The sequence below is a fragment of the Podarcis raffonei genome, chromosome 2, assembly GCF_027172205.1.
Source record: "Podarcis raffonei isolate rPodRaf1 chromosome 2, rPodRaf1.pri, whole genome shotgun sequence".
In the NCBI taxonomy this organism is placed as follows: domain Eukaryota; kingdom Metazoa; phylum Chordata; class Lepidosauria; order Squamata; family Lacertidae; genus Podarcis; species Podarcis raffonei.
The window spans coordinates 70,235,494-70,250,467 of record NC_070603.1 but is presented as its reverse complement, the minus strand read 5'-3'; the positions used below and the strand labels follow the sequence as shown (position 1 = coordinate 70,250,467).

General features: G+C 44.3%; 1 long non-coding RNA gene across 1 annotated transcript; it reads right to left on the bottom strand.

Moving 5' to 3' along the window:
* Nucleotides 1–2,059: 2,059 nt before the first annotated feature.
* On the bottom strand, nt 2,060–13,888 carry LOC128408095 (uncharacterized). The gene is made up of 2 exons (XR_008328967.1): nt 13,593–13,888; nt 2,060–2,836 (listed from the first exon to the last, which is right to left on the bottom strand). It is a non-coding gene; the product is annotated as an uncharacterized LOC128408095 (long non-coding RNA).
* Nucleotides 13,889–14,974: the final 1,086 nt, after the last annotated feature.

The window sequence follows — 14,974 nt, the reverse complement described above, 5'->3', positions numbered from 1 at the left end:
TGTATGCAAACAAAAAGCCCCTGTAAATAGGGCATGTCATCTGGGTATGTCATCTGAGGTTGGCCGGATGACATCGTGCAGTTACAGTTTACCTCATATACCAATTAACACGAGATAAAAATGTTTAAATGGTTATAACTGAAAAGCAAGTACTCTCAGATTTGTAAGCCAATTTTTTGAGGACTCAAGAAAATATATTGTACTTGGCTATACCTTGGTTACGTTGTGTAGCAAAGTACTGTTGACATGGTTTTAAAGGGGGAAATGATATTGTTATAGGCCACCCCAATCTCTGCTAAGCGGTAGCAAGATTGCAGTGGTGTTGGCACTTAACTAGGATTTGTGATCTTTTGGAATGAGACACAGCGAAGACTAGTATCTTTAAGGGATATAGTTTATTTTACACATTTTTACAACCTGAGTTTTGATGGAGGAAGTGCAAAACATTACTCCCCAAGAGTGTCTCTCGTGGTTCCTCTCATGGCTTCAGCACGCTTGGGGCCAGAGCAGCAGCTAGTCATGTCCCCTGATATTTCAATGCAGTATCTCCCAGCGAGTTCTGGCCCCTCCTTTCTTCTTCCCAAAAACCCTTGCTCAAAACCTCAGTTTAAAAGGACACCTTTTTTCCTGTGGTCCCCCCCCACCCGTTACCCTGGTAACTTCCCCCTCCATGCCGGCATTGTCTTCTCCCTGGCTGATGGCTCCCATTATCAAACAAACCTTTGGTAGATTTGCAAAACTAAAAACGCATGCCAATTAATAAATTTTAGAATGGGGCAAGATTAGATGTGGACACACAAAGCATTTTAAAAATCAAGACTCCTTGTGCTCCGCTCCATTCTGCTCCCCCTTTCTTTCCACCCAGGGTGGCCCTGCCCTCTGCCTGCCCCTCAGAGCTGGTGCAACATGGGGGGTTAGGCCTCAGCAGCCACAGCCTCTCGTCCTCCTCGCCTGCTCTCCAGCAGCTGCTACAAGCTGCCCAAGGGAGGAGGCTGGCAGCAACGGTCATGGAGAGGCAATGGGATGCTCCCTCACAGCTGCCACCGCTGCTGTCACTTGGGACAAGCACCAGCTCATCCTTCTCCCTGAGTTTGGCACTGACAAGGGAAACAGGGACGTTCTGGGATCAAATCAGAAGCCAGGATGGCTTTCACAATTCCAGGACTGTCCCTGGACACTTGGAGAGCATGCAGTTCTCTCCCACGATGGTCCTTGTGGGGAATGAGATTTGGGTACAATGACCACCGAGGAGGCCATATTTCTCAACACAAAAACTTGAGTAGGTAACAGGTGGGCAAAGTCTGGTAAAGGGGAGTTCTTGTTCCGCCTAATGCAGATGTCAGTTAATTAGAGGAGAAGGTTATATCATTAGCGGCCAAATCGATACAAAAAAGATTAAGAGCTTTGGACAGCAAGCTCCTGTGCTTTCCAGTACAGCACCTGGGGCTGTATTTAGCTAAAACTCAATATACATTAGCAACACAATCAATGTAGAGTTGCACTGGGATGTCTTCTTGAAATACTTTAATTGGACTCTTTCTAGAATTATCAATGCTAAACAAGACGTCAGCTTTAAGCAGAATCGCTCTCCTTATATGATGGACAGCCCAGGGCCTAGGAAGCCACATTCTCTTTAATTATAGCTTTCCTTCTTTTCTGATGCATATTAATAGTGATTCCCCCCCCAAAAAAAATTAACTGGCCTTGAAAGATTTGACAAGTGTTATTGGCAAGAAAGTGGAGGCACTCAGAACTATTCCTGATGGCCAATTCTGCCACCTTCCTTGCCAAATTAATGGGTCAGCCCCCTCTTCCCAGACCTAAAATTCTTCTGAACAGATAAATCACCAGCAATCGGACCAAATGACCGCCAACCTTTTATCGTGGATTTATGTTCTGAAAAGAACACAAATCAAACTGTGTTGAACCTGCTTGAAATCATCAAGTCAATAAGCAGAAAATGCCCAATCGATAACATCCATGATTGGCCGATATCTGACATTGCAATATTACATGAAACTGCACAAATGGCGCTAATAACACAGTGCCTTCTCTAAAATGTTTTCCGTCATGTTTATTCAATACAGAAGTGCATAGCATAAGCTTATCTAATTCTGTCATCTGCATTGTGCTTTTTAACTTGTTCATAAATGAGCTGGAGCTAGGAGTAAGCAGTGCGGTAGCCAAATTTGCTGATGATGCTAAGTTGTTCAGGGTCATTTTTGTTATGCTATAGCCTCTGGTCAGAAACTAGACTTGCCACTTAAATTTATTTATTTTTACTGTGCCTATATCACTAGCCTGATCCAGAGACATATTAGCCGGTTAAGCTTCTCCGACTACATCCGCATATTGGGCTGTTGCTAAAGGCAGAGGAGGATTTTAACGTTGTTGTTGCTCTAAACAACTCTCCCTAAAGTTAAGGTTTGGAGACCATTCCTATTTTATACAATTACTTGGTCCAGTAAAGGATATTCAATATATTCTATAGAGCCATCATTCTATAGGACAGCCTCACTAGTTTACTATTTAAAAAGAACTGAAGGAGAGAAAAGATGAAAATAACGGTGATGAAATCACTCTATTATAATGTTGTGAGAGTACAGAACAATGCGGACTTCTAAGGGCCATGACTTTGTGGTTTCCAGACATTTCAGCTTTTGGCTAAACAATTAAGTAAATGAGATCCTTTGACAGAACACCGCCCCTCTTCCTGGCCATTATCATTTGGCAGTTTCCAGTAGGCCCTGTGGTAAAGGTGTGTCTTCTTCAGAGCAATTTTCAAGAAGGCAGGAGCTTTTTACAGACTTGCTCTGGAAAGATGTTCTTTGCTCACCTAAAAATGAGAGAAAGAGAGAGAGAGTTTAGAACGAGAAGAAAGTTAAGCAGACTGCATGCAGACCCCACCAAGGATCAGGGTGAGGCTAGCATCTCAAGGTAGCAAATGTTGGGACATTATTTTTATTTTTTTGCTGTTGTTCAGAGTTTGCTGTCCCTGCTGAGAGGCTTCCTGGAGTGGTAATTCCGACCTTTGCATTTGATTTCTGAGTTGAGGTGAAGAGGTGATGTGGGGCCACAGACGTTCAGAAAGGGAAATTACCTTAGCAACATGGAATACAATGCCGGGAAGAAAACATAGCTACATGGGCATAGGGAATGTCACTAGCGAGACTATTCTACTTCACTGAACAATTCCACTTAGACGGTGATGTGTGTGTGTGCAGTTAAATTCTCTTGAATTAACCAATATATCACCAGTATAGGTCTGGAATCCCCATATACCTTCAACCCATGGGGCTGTCTTAGCATTCAAACGGTTGCAAGCTGCAGCTAGTTTGGACAATGAAGCCCTGCTCTTCTCAACATTATATTATGGGAAATTGCTTACAAAAATGTGTATATCTGGAGAAATTCATACTAAAATGCTGGCGAATATTCATGAGGACCTGATGCAGAAAGGTGGTGAACTGATCTTAAAAATAGGAAACTGAGAGAAACCAGTACTGACAGATTCGCCCATTCTCTTTCAAAGTTTCACTGAACTCAGCTTCATTAGGCTGGTGGTGTCCAGCATAAGAAGGATGCTATGCAGCAGGCTGCTTGTACAGTGTTATTCAAGAAAAATATAATTGCGCAGCTAGCACATTACAGCATAGTCCGGAAATAAGCTGGCATTTACTTAGCACACAGAAGGGCTTTATTACAGTGTATGCTGGAAGATATTGCTCGATTAACCCTGTCTCCTTTGCTCTAACCTCTAAAATTACACTCTCAGAAATTGCAACGCAAAAACCAGCAGCTCCAAATGCCCTCGTGACAGGCCTGGACGACCCAGCACAGGTTGCCTGTTACTGAGTAACACTCTGGTCTGGTTTGCACATTTCTTTAAAGCGTAGCTAAATTAAACTATGCTCTGTGCAGTGTACCAATGTTCACTGCTGAAGCTGTGAGCGCTTCCTCCCTCATCCCCACCAGTGGCGTAGGAAGAGAGGGCGGAGAGGGCGGGTCCCCCCGGGCGCCACTCTGGGAGGGGTGACAAGATGGTCCCTGCCTCCCCCCAGCTGTAGAGCAGCCAAGGGGGCCTGCAGTCCATATGGGATGGACTTGTGCGGCGTCCGTATGGGATGGTGCTCACGTGGCAGCCTGTACGGTCGCCATGCACGAGCAACAGCCCATATGGATTGCGCATGTCCGGCATCCCGTACGGTCACTGTACATGTGCAGTCCATACGGGATGTCGCACATGCGCAGTCTGTACAGAGTGCGCCGCCCCGGGTGCCAGAGAGGGTTCCTCCACAACTGATCCCCACCACTCCTGCTGCTGCTGCTGCTGCTGCACTACTGGAAAACAAGCCATAATCTGGTTTAGCATTACCTCTGAGCCAAGGTTCATGGTTTGTTTTGCCCCACCCCAACAACCCACAAATGATAAACACAGTTTGTTTGTTCTTTCCTGCCTCTATACCCCACATTTCAGTCTGGCAGACTCATCAGGGCCTTACAGTGAAAATAAGATACCATAAAATAAATTTTAAAGCAATGTGTTTTTTTTAAAAAATACACTAATTTCTTTATTTGTTTGCTTGTTTCTAAAGCACAGGTGTCTTTGCAGCGACTTACCAATTCCCCTGCTTAAACCAACCAGTCTAGCACAGTTTAACAGACAAAGAAGAGAAGCAGTGGCATTTCTCCGGCTGCTTTCATCGCATGTCATACATGCTGTATGTATACCCTGAACTTGACAAAGTGTTCCCCCCTGTACAGTAACTCATCTGACTCCAATGTAGTGCTCCCTGAAATGGAAGAGTTACACATTACCTTTCCAGTTTAATTAAATGTTCCCGGGATAAATCTCGTGTTTATACATGCTTGCAATGTGCTTCTACTACTCCTGACTGCTCCATTTATAAACTGACTGGATGCAGTCCAATCATCTCCAGTTAATGTACCTGTCACTCACTGAAAGCTAAGACTCCTGGGAGGTTTGCTGTCCGAGTCCTTTTATTTGCTACAGTTATTAACTGTTATGTCTCTGAAACTGAGTTATTTATATTCATTAGATATCTGTACACACACACACACCTTTTGAGCCATTATCTTTTACCAGAATGGAGGACTGCAGAAGTCCAACACTGCAAGCATCTACTTTGAAAATATTGAGAGTGCTAGTTACATAGAAACGGCAGTGTGTGGGATGTGGAAATCTCAAGGGTTGGTTCCAAGGCCGGCTGGAAACAAGAAACTGATCGACACGGAGCTATGATTCAAGGTCAACTGTATTTTTAATACCATTTCTTTAAAATATTTATATCCTGCCTCTTGAATCAAAACCGATTCGCAAGGCAGATTTCAACATAAAACGTGTGTGTGTGTGTGTACTGTATATAAAACAGCAGTAAGGATAATAGCTCAATCAGTAGAGCACAAGACTCTTAATCTCTGGGTCATGGGTTTGAGCCCCATGTTGGGCAAAATATTCCTGCATTGCAAGGGGTTGGACTGGATGACCCTTATGGTCCCTTCCAACTCTACAGTTTTACGCTTCTATGATCAGCAGCATCAACATGCTAATAACTGAGGAAAACAGCATCAGCTTCTGCTTAAAGCTGTGGGAAACAGCGTAGGTGGGGCATCTCTTTCTAGTTCATAGAGGTGTGGGGCAGGAGATGGAATACTTAGCACCACTACAAACTTATAAAACTTTACTTCCCCTATAAAACCTCTGTTAAGTACTGAGTTGAATAGGATCCAAAATGCAGCAGTCTGATTGGTCCTAGAACAATGCAGCAGTATGATTGGTCTGCAGGAGCCACCCAATCCAGCTCCAAATGGAAGTGAATCCACAACCTGATTGGCCTACAGGAGAATTCCGGAATTAGCCAATCACGTGCAGCCCATTGTGTAAATAATGTATATAAAGCAGATACTTTGGGGAAACTTTCATTCCTCACCACTATGAGCTGAATAAAGAGCATGAAATCCACTCTTGACTCTGAGTCTTTTTCAACCTCACTTCTAAGTGCCATGCTTTCTCCTAGGGTCCTGTGCATTCTAAGGGCTCCTCCTGTCTAGGCTTCCAGCTTCACACAAAAGACGTTACATTGCAGAGGGTTAGGATCTCCTGTGATCCTTCTGTGATCCTATGACTCGGACTCTTGGTTCAGGAAATTCTGAAAGTTTTATTAATGAAATTAGCACACTGCATCGTCTCAGAATACAGGCTGCAAGGCTCAAAAGGTACACCAGTGGAAACCTGGCTAGGCAAAGCAAATGTGTCACCTCCACACCTGACACACGTGCCCTGGCTCTACTTTTAAAGGGGTAGGACCGGTCTTTTGTGCGGTTCTTGTTCAAGGTAAGAAGACAGTGCTTCCAAGGAAGCACTTCTACAAGGAGACCGGACCTGTTCGTGCCTGTGCTGATGGTGGCATGTCATGTGGACTTACATTCCAGTCCTTACAGTTAGGGCAATTGCAGGAAGGCCTTCAATTGCCTGTGAAAGCACCCATCTTCGCTGCTCACCTGAGCTCCAAAGCATAAGGAGCTCATGCCACAAAATGGGTGCCACAATGGAAATGGCCCTCCTCTGAACTCTGGCCAACCTAACTTCAACAGGCTTCAGGACATTCAGGAGGGTGGAGGGAACCATCTCAGTTCCACTTGCCGGCTAAGGGCTTTGCATATTCTTGTTGCACAAGTGCTGATGCCATTCCTGGTCAGCAGCAGTGAATCAGGGGATCAGTGGCAGACACTGCTGAGGTGCTGAGGCCTCAGCAGATGTCTAACAAAGCTAATTCCTTGCAAACATAAATGAGACAGAAACATATCCACAGTCCACTCAGCAGCAACTTTCTAGTGAGGCGGATGCCTGACCACAATTCTGCCGCATGTTCCCGTAACTAGGCTGGGTATGAAGCAATAATAAGGAAGCCCATCGAAGCAGGGTGTGTGGTTTAGCAGAGAGCACACAGACACAGCAGCAACCACCAATTAGAACAACTATTTCTGCAGAGTTTTACAGGGTTTGCTTGAGAAAAATGATGCAGAAAGGCTGGATTCTTGACTTGGAGAAAGCCCAGCTCCTTGTACCTGTTCCAAGAACTGGGGCCACTAAAAAATAACAAAGGGCCTGGGTCAGATTTGTTTTAGGGAAAGTGAATTTTGGAATACAGCAGTGGTACAGATTGCCCTCTAGGGACTGGGAGAGTAGATCAAGGAGCAATGGTAGGAAGAGAATCATTTTAAAAGTAGATTGCAGTGTATGAGGTTGCATGGCTCTACCTGCCCCTCCCTGTTTCTCCTACCCTGTTTTTGAAAATATTGCAGTAGTTCTACATTCTGGTCCTCAGATGGTTATCAGCAATTCTCTTATTTGCAACTGATGTAACTTCCCGCCTCTTCTGCATTTAAGCATCGTTGGCTCTAAGGGACTGTAATAATCACATTTTAACTACAATCATGAAAAAGAGTGCTTGTTATTCTTTAGAAAATTGCACTTCTCGCTGTAATTATGCATCAACAAAGCTTTTTAACTCCCATTGTCTGACCATACTAAAAGCAGTGTTGAAAATGAAGCCGTTCTTACGTTTCTTTTAATAATGAAAGCTAACAGCACACTTCGGGTTCTTGGTTCTCTGTCCAAGTGCAAAGGAGGATGGCAGATTCTTAACTATTCTATCTAAAAGTAGATATGTACATGTACTGCATTCACTTAACTGTAACTGCGGTGATGCCTGCTAGGGTCAAAGATCAGAAATTCATCCCAAACATCAATTCTACATTTGAAATCCTGGTTATGTCTGGGAAAATCCGGACGTAGGGCAGCCCTAATGGCTGCAGATATATATAGTCATGATTGCACCCCAACTTTCAGCACAGTCTGTGGCGGAGAGAAGTCCAGAATCAGAGGCAGAGGCTGAAGCAGGAGAGTGGAAGGAGGGAGGCCAAAAGGCTGGTGAAGAGTCATGGGTGTTTCCCCCTCATGCTGCAACAAGCTCCTCTCCCCATAGTCTCCCAGAATCAAGAGAGGCATGAAGAGAGCAGAGAAGTTAGCTTCAAGCAGGCAAAGTCTCAGATTGCTTGGGGAAAACCCTGAAGAGGAGGAGCCTTAGGCAGATGTGGGGAGAGAGGGACCTTTAGTCTCCACAACTGCTTCATGAAGAAGAGTTGCTGTGCTCATTAGGCCGGACGCTCCTGTGCAGATCCTGTTTTTGCTAATAAAGAGTTAACTCCAACTTGCTCGGTGTGGTTTCTAGCATCTGCTGCTGATTATAACAAGATGGTCAGCTTGTAATGGGAATGGTGAATTAGGACATTGTGGGGAAGGTGCATGAAAGAAGAGGCAAACATGGAAGGGGCTGAGCACCTCTGCATCCAACCAACCAACCAACCAACCAACCAACCAACCAACCAACCAATTGTCCTCTGTAAGTGTCCCTCTCCACATTCCCATTATCTCATGATACACAGTGTGAGACTGGAGCACACATTTACCAATATAAGAGTCTGCATTCTGCCCCAAGGCATCAGATCTGCAGTACAGGAAGCTCCTTGATAAACATGACCTTCAATACTCTTCAACCGCTGAAATTGACTTAAGTTATCAGACTGGATGGGAAATGCACTGGACATTGAGAAACCAGCCCAAAGTTATTCTGGGTGAGCTCTTAATTTCATAACCCCCAATTGATTTTCTGGCCACCTTAAAAGTCCCCTTTCCCCAGAATGAATGGATTTGGAAAGTTTCTGAAACCAGATTCTGGAGTGAAACACAGCTGATAGGCTTGATTCTATCTGGCAAACCCAATGACTCTCATAAAATGTATGATGCTGATGCTGTAAGCCTGCAACACTTATGACTTAATTTTCTTCAGATTGTCTAATAGTGCATCTTACGAAGCAACATCCAGGAAATAAGTTTTACATTTGCAGCTAATGTACTGACAGCATATAAACCTTATTGGCTGATTTACTGCTCCATGATGAGAATGTACATGGTACCATCTTATCTTTTATCTGAGTCAATGTGGCCAATAAAAATAGGAATTCCAATACGCCCAATTAGTTTAGCTTGAAAGCATCTCATCTCATCATTAGGGTTGTTATCCATCCAGAGTTTTCTGGGAACCTTATGATGTCTGGTCACTTGGCCAAGGATGAAAGGGCCAAACCATTCTCCACCTTCTTGGGACAGTGACAAGTAAGCCCTAATGTTAGACAACAGGCACTTTTGAATTTGCATATATATTTAAATTAATCATAGAGGGTTTACTTTTTCTGACAGAATGGCGACCACACAAATATATCACCATGAATGGTATGGCTGAAAAGCTAAGATGAGGGGTTGCCCCTCTATCTTTTCATATAGCTTATTAATAAAATGGAGCCGATGCTCACATTTCACTGTTTCGTAGGTGAGAGGAACATACCGGTAACCTTGGGCTCAACTAAGAATGAATTGGACTTAACAAAAAACAGAAATAAGATTCCTGGTGCAATTCTGTATGTGTTTACCCAGAATCATTTTCAATGGCACTTATTGTCAACGAGTATGGGATTGCAGACATAACTTCCATTCCCTCAAATTTGAGAGTATTCTCTGAGTTCTGAAGAGCACTGCGAGTATCATACAAAGGACAAGAAGAATACAATTGGGGAACTAAAACAGAGTTGTCTGGATCAACCACCATTATTACACCATTTCAGAAGAGATAGCCCCTTCTTTATACAAGAGAAGGGATGCCTCTTCAAAGAAGATGCCTGCCATGCATATATTTTTAACTGCAAGTGATTGCATTAAAAGTAAACTTCCTTTTGAAAAAAATATTCTGCCCAGGTAATTGGGCGCAAGTTTTCTGACTGCTCAAGAGCAATTAAATGAACTAATTAATTGACAAAACCTGTAGCTCTAGTAATAATCACTCTTCGTTTAAAATGTAGGCAACTGCTGTGAAGAGGTTTTAATGACAATTCCTAAGTGCTCAGTCCAAAGATGTAGGCAGGAAAGATGCCCACGTTTTAGCAAGGGCGATAACAAGCTCAGGACTGAAGTAGTTGCCCCATTATCTGATCTGATGGAAGCATGAAGCTCTATAAAACAAGGGGAGAGAAGCCTCTCTGAAAAATGCAACAAGACAGAGACTTGTCGGGGTACATTGTCACTTTGCATTGCCTAATGAGTGTAGTGAACATTGGGAGGCAAGGTGTGCTGCTAATGTGGAAGACCATTCACAGGAAATCTGCTATGGCAGACGCCATCAAAGTAGGCCATGCTTAGATAATGCAGCTGACGGGTGGCAGAGCAAACCTGTGGGCTCTACTTCCCTGCAGGGTAAGCACACGTCCTTTCAGTTTAGTGAAGTGGACGTTTCTCACCACCCTCCCTCTTTCCTCCATCCAGGAATGCTGCTACTAACAGTCTGACCCATGAAGTGCTCTTCTGGCACAAGGAGACATAGCTAAATGAAAGGAACCTGGGCCAGGACAACAGCGGAGAAAGGCTGTGTATTACACTCCAATGCTTGCTCCATTTACTCAATGGGAAGCCCCGCTGATTTCCAAGGAGTTCGTTTCCAAATAAGCTTGCTCAGATCTTGGAAAGATCACTGTTCATGACATTCATGAATTTTGAGCCCCTGTTGACCAGCTTATGTGCTTTGAGCAGGTCACATGACTTCCAGCCCACTGCACTGCCCCCAGACAAATGTGGAGCTGAGCCTAGATAATATTTTATTATAGCTGTGCAACAGCTTTTGACAAGGATGGGAGCTGTTCTGGGCATGGTGAGAGGAAAAGGGAGGAAGAAAAAGAAATGGAGAATGGGACTGGTTAGTGTAGGGCCGAGGAAGCAGCAGCCAATGGAGAAGGACCAAGAACTATCTGTAGCCCTTCCTCAAGGGCAGACCCAGCTTTTGTCCTCAGCAAGTCAAGCAGATTCATGGAGGATAAGGCTACTAACCCCTATGGATATTCTTTGCCTCCCTGGTCAGAGGCAGTACACTTCAGCTGCTGCATTTAGGTTTCATTTGTAGGCTTCTCATAGGTATTGGGGTGGCACTGTGAGAATAGGATGCCAAATCAGATGGGCCGCTGGCCTGATCCATCTGTTTGTATGTAAGTGTATGTGTGCCAGTAAAACCGCATGAGACTGAAGGGCTGCGCCTCAGGACACTTTATAATGTGCAAGGGATTGTGGGCAGCAGACCTTTCAGGTCCCACAGCAGCACTTGGGTTAGTAGAAGTTCTTGGCCATTGGACTCTTTGTTCAACAAAACAGACCTTTCCAAGTCTGCAAATCTTCCACCACATGCTGCACATGCATTTACAAATGGTTCTTAATGATCACAAGGGCTAGGAGCTAGTGTTCTTATGCTACCTGATTTTTGTCAAGATATCTGATACCACACACTCTTCTCATCCCCCGATGCTTCTATAGATGGGCTGGAAGTCAAATGCCTTTCGTAAAAATGGCAAGTGCAAATGGAAAAGAGAGTGGTTTCTCTTTGTGCCGGTGTTTGATTTCTTTCCTCGTGGTGCTTTTTATTTACTTTTCCACTCATTCTTTTCTGATCATTCTTTTATTAGTTGCTGGACCAGGGGTTAAATGCTGTACAACAAGTCCAGTGGCGTAGCGTGGGTTGTCAGCACCCGGGGCAAGGCAAGTAATTTGTGCCCCCCAACCCGTGGATTTGCGCCCCCTAACCCGTGGATTTGCGCCCCCTAACCCGTGGATTTGCCCTAACCCCAGATGTTGCGCCCGGTGCAGCCGGCCCCCCCTGCACCCCCCACGCTACGCCACTGAACAAGTCCACTCCCAGAAAGGAGTTCAATGACTGGTCAGAATTGCATAAGTTTGCCATGTATTCAAAAGCTCCCTAGTAATGATGAGTCAGGGCGAAAGGATGATTGAGGTGAAATGCCTCTGTGTGGTTTTTAGAAAAATGCAATTTGCATCAGTGCAGTTGGGGACTAATAATGGATGGGATCCAATAATGAATGAAACCATTGTGTGGACCTGAGAGATCCTCTCTCTTCTGAAGCTAGTATTTGCTTTTGAGGTGTGGGGTGGGGGTGGGGGGAAGAGGCACCAAAACAAACTCAGACATCAGAAGAGGACTTTTCCTTAGGACTGCAGCCGGGGAAGGAAAGGGTTAACTACCACTCCATGCCTGCCCTGATCCAATTACTTTAACAATCAACCCCCCCAGCTGATGCAATTTGCATTTAACCTCACTCACTGTACTTTGACCCATATTTAACACTTAAAAGAAAGAAGAATGTGCTAACCATTTCATTGTTTGACAATCATTTCCTTTAGAACCACACAGTTAACATAAGGAAATACCGGTATGTTATATACATATATCAACAAAACCCTACATTATTATTTTTTGGGGGTGGGGAATCTAAAATTACAATGCTGCTCCCTAAAAGCCACCATCAAGCCTGCAACTGTAGTTTTGTTCATGCAGTGTGCAATCACATCCATGGTCTTTGGCATTTGAGGTGTACAATAAGTCCCAAAGCCACTAGCTGGCACTGAGCACTGAAACCAGAGGCTGGCCTGCTTGTATAGGGCAGCAAAGTTCAGCTGTTGCTTCACCACACCATCTGTTAACTCCACTTTTGGGGTTTGTTTTGGGTAAAGCACCAAGCAGATGGATATCGACATAGCTGCCACCCTCTGGCCTTAATTAGCATTCTGGTGCCTTTATTTAGGTGCATAACAAAAGGGAGGTACTGTCATACCTTGGGTTACGAACGCTGCAGGTTTCGCGTTTTCGGGTTGCGGACCGCGCCGAACCTGGAAGTACAGGAATGGGTTACTTCTGGGTTTTGGCGCTTGCACATGCGCAGAAGCACAAAATGACGTCACACGCATGTGCAGAAGTGCCGAATCGCATCACGCCTGTGTGCAGACGTGGCACTTCAGGCTGTGAATGCTGCGTGTTGCAAACGTGCCTCCTGCACGGATCACGTTCACAACCCGAGGTATGACTGTACAGTGGTACCTTGGCTTACAGATGCTTCGGGCTACAAACTCTGCTTACCAGGAAGTGGTTGCTCAAGGTTAAGAACTTTGCCCCAGGATAAGAAAGGAAATTGTGCGCCAGCGGTGCAGCGGCAGCAGGAGGCCCCATTAGTGAAAGCTCGCCTCAGGTTAAGAACTGTTTCAGCTTAAAAACGGACCTCTGGAATGAATTAAGTTCTTAACCCGAGGTACCAGTGTATTTTGGAGACACTTCACATCTAATCAATACAACTCAACTCTGTTCCAAAGTAATGTTTACCAAACTTTTCCTCCTATAACGGCTCCTTTGGGGATGAGACAGGATTTGAGCACATGTGGAATCTCAGAGCTCTGATTCAATTTGTTTTTAGATTTGGAGTTTGCTGCATGCACTGGTGATGGCAACAAAGACTGCTTTTTGGCTGGCTTTGGATATTGTGCATTTTGCTAATGGATTCCTGGGGCATTTATAAAAGAAGGAGCTGAAGACGAGGTGTCTGTCTTTACATTGCATGAATCAGAGTGCCCTAGAGACAACTGCAGCTATTCCATCCCAATTTATTAACTGTATCACTCATCTCACCTGAGAGTTATATGAACCCAAGCAGGGAAAGATTAATAGTATTCTTGACACGTTGAACCCAACTATGAAGTCATCATGTTGTAATGGTGAAGTCAGAGACAGATCACTAGATGCCTGGAATTAAGTGCTGAAAAGGTATGAGAGAAATGCAGAAAAATGAGGTGTGGGGTATTTTTTTTAAGGAAAAAAGAGAGAGGCACTCATGCAGCAAGCTGATCAGGGAAGAGGTGAAGAATAATTAGACCTCAGTGAAATTGCATTTCTATTGCATATTAAACAAGCATTTCAAACTGGTATTGCACCCTAAGAGTATTTAGCCAGGTTAATGTAGCTTTTGGGTTATAGCTGAGCCACTAAGCAGCATATATTCCCATTATAATCAATAGCATGATTGCCATGTAAGTGGTTTAGCAACGGTGTCTTCTGCAACCATTGTCTAGAGCACTCCTGTGGTTTAACCGACTGACTGCTTTAAAAGAGTACTTAACAAATTTGATCAGGAGGTGGTTTCTATTAGGGCATGTAGACACCAGCCTGTGCATTTCTGGGCCCAACTTAAAGTGCTGCAATTGAACTTTAAAGCCCTAAATGTTTTGGGACAAGGATTCATGATGACTGCCTGTGCCCACAGCCCGAGACCTGCCTCAGAAGCCCTACTTTCCTGCCTGTGTGTGAGAGCAGATTCAGATGAATTTCAAATCCCAAATCAAAATGGGATACTTTGTGAAGGCATTTTGAACTTGTCAGAGGTGAAGCAGGATCTTCACAATATGGTACAAGTTAAAGCAAGGAGACCTGAAGTGCTTTGTGGGACTTCAGCGATCCAGACATCAAAAAATACAGCAGACAAGTGTCTGCTGAAAGCAAAAGTAATGTCTCTAAAGATACCATAATATCTGGGTGGGGTGATGGAGGAAGGGAGAGCAAACAGTGAAAAGGCACAGGAGGAGAGCTCCATAATGGCTGACAGGTCAAGCTTGTAATCAAAGGGAATTTTTATATTCAGAAAGTGAATCCCTTAGTTCTTTCTACTCCAAAATCCATTTTAAAGGCGCCCAGCACAAAGTCCCTAGACCTATATGTCTGCAATTTGGCAGGTTCCCCATGCCCAACAGGAGTGTATCTATAATATATGCAATTTTCAGCCACTAAATATAATGAGTGATGATTCCCACCCTAAACGTAAACCTGCCCTCAGAATACACATGTCATCCATCCCCCCCCCCAATTAAAAAGTTATAATTGGTTCCTTTTTTGGGGGGGGAATGAGGTCACATTTTAAAGACCCTGGACCTCTTTGCCTGTAATTAGGCTTTAGCCACCGTGATGAGCTACTATGCATGCAAATGCCATCTACTTCTGCCAAAAGAGAAAAAGTTTTT